This window comes from Chiloscyllium plagiosum, chromosome 31 (assembly GCF_004010195.1).
Source record: "Chiloscyllium plagiosum isolate BGI_BamShark_2017 chromosome 31, ASM401019v2, whole genome shotgun sequence".
Classification (NCBI taxonomy): domain Eukaryota; kingdom Metazoa; phylum Chordata; class Chondrichthyes; order Orectolobiformes; family Hemiscylliidae; genus Chiloscyllium; species Chiloscyllium plagiosum.
Genome location: NC_057740.1, coordinates 894,934 through 902,586, shown reverse-complemented (window position 1 = coordinate 902,586; position 7,653 = coordinate 894,934). Strand labels below are relative to the sequence as shown.

Below are 7,653 nucleotides of genomic sequence, written 5' to 3'. Positions count from 1 at the left end.
TATCCTCAAGTTGTTCAAAATGTCCAACACATCTTCCTTCCTAACAAGTATCTCCTCTAGCTTAGCAGTCCATTTCACACTCTCCTCTTCAACAATACAGTCCCTCTCGTTTGTAAATACTGAAGAAAAAGTATTCATTCAAGACCTCACATCTCTTCCGAATCAATACACAGTCTCCCACTACTGTCCTTGATCAGACCTACCCTCATTCTTATCATTGTCATGTTTCTCACATACGCATAAAATGCCTTGGGTTATCCTTGATCCTATCCGCCAAAGATTTTTCATGCCCTTTCTTAGCTCTCCTAATCCCTTTCTTCAGCTCCTTTCTGGCTATCCTGTATCCCTCCAATGCTCTGTATGAACCGGTTTCCTTAACCTTATGTAAGCCCCCTTCCTCTTTACAAGACATTCAACCTCCCTCATCAACCAAGGTTCCCTCACACGACCATCTCTTTCCTGCCTGACCGGTACATACATATCAAGGACACGTTTTCTGTTCCTTGAAAAAGTTCCACATTTCCACGACATCCTTCCCGGACAGCCTATGCTCCCAACTTATGCTCCTCAGATCCTGTCTTACAGCATCGTAATTACCCTTCCCCCAATTGTAAAACCTACCCTGTTGCACGCACCTATCTCTCTCCATAACCAAGGTGAAAGTCACAGAATTGTGGTCACCATCACCAAAATGTTCACCCACTAACAAGCCCATCACTTGTCCCAGTTCATTACCAAGTACCAAATCCAATATGGCCTCCCCTCTGGTCAGGCAATCTACATACTGAGTTAGAAAAGCTTCCTGTACACACTGCACAAACACCACCCCATCCAATCTAACCTTCAAGTTCTGCAAGCAAACTTCTATCCAGAACCTCAACTTAAGCTACAAATCTTCAAAACTCACTGTTGGCCAAGTTGTCAGAGGGAATCCTGAGGGATAGGATATACATGTATTTCAAAAGGCAACGACTGATTAGGAATAGTCAACATTGCCTTGTTCATGTGAAATCATGTCTCACTAACTTGATTGAGTTTTAGTAGTAACAAAGAAGATTGATGAGGACAGAGCAATAGACATGACCTATGTAGAGTTCAGTGAGTCAAAGTTCCTATGGTAGGCTTGTTAACAAGAGTAGATCTTATGAAATATAACGAGAACCAACCATTTGGATTCAAAACTGGCTTGAAGGTCAAAGACAGAGGGTGGTGGTGGAAGGTTGCCTTTCAGACTGCAGGCCTGTGACCAGTGGAGTGCCAAAACACTGTTGGTTCTACCGTTTCATTTATTTTGATTGTGAACATATGGAGGTATAGTTAGTAAGTCTGCAGATGACACCAAAATTGGAGGTGTAGTGGACAGTGAAGAATGTTACCTGAAGTACAATAGGATCTTGATCAGCAGGGCCAATGGGCTGGGAAGTTGTAGATGGAGTTTAATTCAGAAAAATGTGAGGTGCTACATTTTGGAAAGGCAAATCAGAGCAGTACTTATACACTTAATGATAAGGTCCTGGGGAGTGTTATTGAACAAAGACCTTGGAGTGCAGGTTCCAGTTCCTTCAAAGCAGAGTTGCAGGTAGATAGAATAAAAGGTGACATTTGGTATGCTTTCCTTTATTGGTTAGAGCACAGTAAAGGAATTGCAAGATCATGTTGCAGCTGTACAGGACATTGCTCCAAAAATGGTTTAACCAATGTGCACAATTCTGGTCTTCCTCTAATCAGAAGGATGTTGTGAAACTTGAAAAGGTTCAGAAGAGATTTACAGGGATGTTGTCAGGATTGGAGGGTTTGAACTATAGGGCGGGGGTGTTTTTCCTGGAAAGTCAGAGGCTGAGAGGTGACCTTAAGGTTTATCAAGTCAGGAAAGGTATGGTTAAGGTAAATAGACAAGGCCTTTTCCCTGAGTTGGGGGGGGAGCAAAGAGTCCAGAACTAGTGGGTATTGGTTTAGGGTGAGAGGGGAAAGATGTAAAAGGGAGCTAAGGGGTAACTTTTCAATGGGGGTGGTGCATGTAAGGAATGGGCTGCAAGAAGCAGTGGTGGAAACTGGTACGATTAGATTTAAAAGACATCTGGATGGGTATGAACAGGAAAGTTTAAGAGGGATATGGACCAAATTAAGTTAGGATATCTGGTCAGCACAGATGAGTTGGACTAAAGGCTGCTTCTACGCTGTAGATCTATGCATTTTGTGTAGGAGTTATTTTTATCTCATTTACAAATGAAAACCACACCCTCTCCAACTCAAAGCCTGGTTCAGTTTGACTCAAGTACATTTTGACTGGGACACTCTCCATAAGAGAAGGGTTCTTTCCTAATTTGTGTTAGAAAAATGAACCGGAGAGGTGGGAAGTGAGTAAAGATGGGGAAAACAATCTTCTCACCCAGGAGGGTAATCATGTGGAGTGTTTCATTTCAAATTGTAGCCAATTGTGATTGTCTGGAGACTGATCACAATGGTGCTTTACAAGCTTGAATGCAGTTTCAAGCTGTCTTTAATCTGGAACACCCAATATCATCGGTGTATCAAGGCTCCAGCTGGTCCAGTAAAGCTCCAAGTCATTAATCACGATTTTGGGCATGATAATGGAGGACAAGAGTGATGGCTGTGCTTTTCATATTGGAGTTGACACGGTTGACCATGGTAGTAGAAACATGATCTTGTACTCAACCCCATTGCCAGATGTTCACAAAATAGAGACGACTTCAACTCAACCTACAAGCTCAGTCAGCAAGTAGTCCCTTATGAGTAAGGGAGAAATGTAGATGAATCAGCCTAAAAACTAGGTGGGGCAGGGACATTTTGTTGAAGAATGCTTTGCTGACTTGTGACAATTTGATCCCCAAATCCAAGTAACCATATCCACCTGCAGATTTTTATCTGAACTTCAGAGAGGCCATGACACTTCTGGAGCTCATGGGATTCGAAAGTGGGCTTTCTGACCCAGATAGAAACATCCCCATGAAGGCCTCAGTATCTAGTGCAATCTACATCCAACAGATCAAGCACGGTCACTATTCTTACCTTATATCAGGCATCTTTTTGGTTCTGCTGAGGCAATAATGACAGGCCTTAGAGAGCTGGCCACTAGATAAAGAACTTATGCTGAAAAAGTGTCAACTCCCCTGCCCCTCTGATGCTGCCTGACCTATTGTGCCATACTTTGACAGATCTCTAACAACTGGAGTCCTCAATCTCTGATTGGATAACCTCATGTTAGTTGGCTAATGGCTCACTAAAACTAATCAATTGTCCACATTTTGTCATACTGCTTTAACATACCTAAGACCCATTCTATTACTGCTATTGTAGACACCAAGAGATGAAAACTCAACCAAGTCCTGGGCCAATTGTAAGCCAGTACCACACCACCTTATTGGATTAGCAAAAATGGTTAACCTTCCTTGAGAGAGACAGGTAAGACATGAACTTGGGCATTATGGCTCACAAGTAGAGACATCACCTCATCTACCCAACCAGACCCCCATCTCTATTAGGTAAAAACAATGACTGCAGATGCTGGAAACCAGATTTTGGATTAGTGGTGCTGGAAGAGCACAGCAGTTCAGGCAGCATCAGGAGCAGCAAAAATCGACGTTTCGGGCAAAAGCCCTTCATCAGGAATAAAAAGGCAGAGAGCCTGAAGCGTGGAGAGATAAGCTAGAGGAGGGTGGGGGTGGGGAGAAAGTAGCATGGAGTACAATAGGTGAGAGTGGGGACAGGATAAGGTGATAGGTGGAAAAGAAGATAGGCAGGTAGGACAAGTCATGGGGACAGGGCTGAGCTGGAAGTTTGGAACTAGGGTGAGGCAGGGGAAGGGGAAAATGAGGAAACTGTTGAAGTCCACATTGATGCCCTGGGGTTGAAGTGTTCTGACGTGGAAGAGGAGGCGTTCTTCCTCCAGGCGTCTGGTGGTGAGGGAGCAGCAGTGAAGGAGGCCCAGGACCTCCATGTCCTCAACAGAGTGGGAGGGGGAGTTGAAAGGTATTCCTGATGAAGGGGGCTTTTGCCCAAAATGTCGATTTTGCTGCTTCTCTGATGCTGCCTGAACTGCTGTGCTCTTCCTGCACCACTAATCCAAAACCCCATCTCTATAAGCAAGGCATTTCTAGTGTATTTTGGTTTTAAACTTCAGTTATCCTAACTGCAGAGGTGAACGTTTGAGGATGTGATGCCAATCAAGAGAGCTGCTTTGTCCTGGATGGTGTCAAGCTTCTTGGAGCTACACCATCCAGGCAAGTATTCCATCACACTCCTGATGTGTGCAATGCAGATCAGGGACAGGCTTTGGAAGAACAAATCAGATGGAGAGTCATTTACTATTTGATCTCTATTCTGACCTGCTCTGGTTTAGATAGCGAGCCCAGTTCAGTTTCTGGTCAATGTTGTAATTTTGGGGGGAGGGGACTCTGATGTAAGCAAATAGAGGGACAATAGTTGGATTCTCTTGCTGGTAGTAGTGATTACCAACTTTAAGTGTTCATTTCTACTCAGTCCAAAATTGGATATCACCCATGTCCTGCTGTATTTATACATATTCCTTCAGTGTCAAAGACATCAAGTGTACAACCATCCCAACTCAGACTGAAGGGAAGACTGTTGAAAAAGCAGTGAAGATGGTTGAATTTTGGACACTACCCAGAGGCACTGAGCTCTTGTGGCAGTGGTAGTGTCCCTTACTCTGAATATGTCACTCCTGGTCCAATCACTATTTCTGAACAGATTACTATTAACTTAAATCCATTGTACGTTACCAATACTCACCTAGTTCTTTTTGGGTGGGGATGGGAAGAAAGGATTTTCAAACGGAGCTCTCTGGAGAGAGATACAACCAAAAGGAAGGGATCTAAATGGCACAGTAATGTTATTAGACTCACTCCTGTATTCTAGGCAGATTTCCTGGGTACATTATATTTCATCTGCCATGCTAAGATTTAAATCTGAATTCCATTTCAAGGCTCCTACAGCACAGCAGTGGTGTCCTCACTTCTGGACTAAGAAGTCATTCAGACATGGGTGATATCTGAACAGGTTGAAACCGTGAGCAACTCCTGCAGAGATGTTAGCATGCAAGAGAGCTTGTCTGAAACAATTGCCTAAGCATATGAGCTAGGCAGGACTTCTAATGTTCAAAAAGGGTCTCCCTTCCAATTCTGAAGGACTTCAGTTTCACTATGGCTCCTTGGTGCTACCCCTGTCCCAACATTTAAACCAAGGCTGTAATAAGGGTCAGGAGCAGAGTTGCTGTGGTCGAACCCAAACTGGGCATCACTGATTAGGTTACTGAGCAGGTGCTGCTTGATAGCACTGTTGATGACATCTTCCATCACTTTACTGATGGAAGATTAAACTGATGGGGTGGTAATTGGCTGGGTTGGATTTGTCCTGCTTTGTATGCACAGGACATATCTGGGCAGTTTCCCACATGGCTCGTGTTGGAGCTGTACTGAAACTAATCATCAAGCTCTGACTTTCCAAAAGTTGTGCTAGGCCTCAAGATAGATTTACTCCAACTACCAAATTAAAATCTAATCCTACACTAATCAGGTCATCCATTAGACTTGCATCCAAAGGGACTGCAAGCCTAGACAATGCAACCTGTTCAATTAAGTTCAATTAGCCAAGGCACAATTCTAAATTCAATTACACTACTGCTTCTTAAATGGTCATTACATTCTGAAGTGAGCTTAGTACAGAGTCAGCTGTACAACACAAACAGACCCTTCAGTCCAAGCTAACCAAATATCTTAAATTAATCTAGTCCCACTTGGCCCATATCCCTTTCAACCCTTCCTATTATTATGTACCCAGCCAGATGCCTTTTACATGTTGTAACAGTATTTCAGTGGTGGTTTAAACCAAGACTACTTCAATCCTTAGTGAAGTTTTCTTATTAGAAAAAAGGAGAAAGTGCTATCAGCCCATTCCTTTTTTTACAGCATTAGTTGTGAGATTTACTAAAATCAAGTCAGCTTCTGTATAGGGTCAAAAAGACTGATTTTAGGTCCAAACTTCTGTATATGACAGAGCATGTCAAACCATATGCAGTTCGAATATCCACTGCAATACAATCCAGTTCAAGACTCAGTAGGTTAATAGACTACTATTTAGCACAGAGATTCAAAGCACGTCATAAAGGAACACCAGTAGAATTTAGCACAACCACGAGGGAAAAAAGTAGTCAGACAAGGGTTGGTTAAAGCACCATCAAGGAGCATTTTAAAGTGAGTAGAGACAGGCATAGGCAGCTGAAGGCAAAAAAAGACAAAATAGAAAGAATTTGAGCAGATATAATGGGGTCATAGGAGGTCAAAAGTAAAGAGACAAGGGACATTTGCACTCCATTTTCATTGGAAGGGAAGGGACACAGTCAGCAATTAGGGAGTTGAACCAGTTGCAGAAGTCTTCAGCTGTCCCAATATTTAGTTCACATTTCTGGTCAGGTAATTGTTTGTTGGAATGCATGCCAGACTCCAAAGACAGAACCCAAGAGCAGCAGCACTGGGGTAGAATGAAATATTTTTAGCACATTTAGAATCCAACATAGTTCACAAATTTAAACAAAAAGTGGAGCACTTTCCAAAATATTAGCAGCATTCAATAGAGTCAATGATACAGAATGAAAATCAACTCCAGATTATCAGGCCTATTGAACTTCACTTCTAATAAAAGAATTCATGAAATTTCAAAGTAGCCAGTGGATAAGGGACCCAGTTCCTCAATAGTTCAGAACTAGCATTGTCTAGTAGAATTACACATTAAAGAACTTTAAAACAAAACAGAAGTAGAAGTAGGACTTCAAACAAAGTCTCTTGATTGTGTTAGTGTCCATACATCTGGACCAGGAAGCCCAGGTCAAGTCATATCTGCACCAAGTGGTTTGTAACAAGACCTGAAAACATTGCTTAGAAAATACAGCAAAACTTTCAGGGGCAGTATGAATATTTTGTAACCAACACCTCACAGATGTTGCAATTTATTCAGAGAGAGAGAGAGAGAGAGAGAGAGATCACCACACCCAAAAGTGTGGAATTAAAGAAGGACATTACATCAAAGCTAATTAAATAGCCTCCTACAAACCACTAAAACAGAGACAAATATACTTACAGAAAAACCTACCCCTTAAGATGCACCAGCAAACACCACCCACTCCCAAAATACAAAATAATCCACACCTAATCAAACCTGAAGTTCCAGAGGCCTACTGTTGCAGCTTTTATATCAACTTTCAGACTCAGGTACCCAGGCTCCTTCTAGAGGCGGAGCCAAGACAATTGACTTCCAATGGGATTGTTTGGATCTTCAGTGCCTCAATGATGGGGTTAAAAACCACTGACGAGGTAACGGCGGGAGCGGGACAGCAGGACCTTGATGGGTGAGTGGCCAAAGTGAGAGGAGTGGAACACAATAACTGCCCTTGGCTCCATCTCTATTCGCTCACACTTTCGACAATACAGCAGCGGGGTAGGCGACTGATAGTTGAGGATTATTTGTGTCTGGGAAAGTAGACCAATTCATCCAGGGAAAGCTTCCCATCTTCCCGCAGCAGCCTGTGGAGTCAATTTCAGGAGTGGGATCCTCAGTGTATTCCCTCTCAGCATGTGTGGGCGGAGCCGCAATACAGTTACTACCCCTCGGAAGGTCATG

General features: G+C 42.9%; 1 protein-coding gene across 4 annotated transcripts in view; it reads right to left on the bottom strand.

Moving 5' to 3' along the window:
- LOC122565073 (cystinosin-like) overlaps window positions 1-7,190 on the bottom strand; it is a 37,221-nt gene extending 30,031 nt beyond the window's left edge. Inside the window, exon 1 of one of the 4 annotated variants that reach the window (XM_043720704.1) lies at window positions 7,114-7,190. The gene's annotated coding sequence lies outside the window, so the exon portion shown is untranslated. The remainder of the gene's footprint in view (window positions 1-7,113) is intronic. The other 3 variants (XM_043720703.1, XM_043720706.1, XM_043720705.1) reach the window with 3 other exon arrangements.
- Window positions 7,191-7,653: the final 463 nt, after the last annotated feature.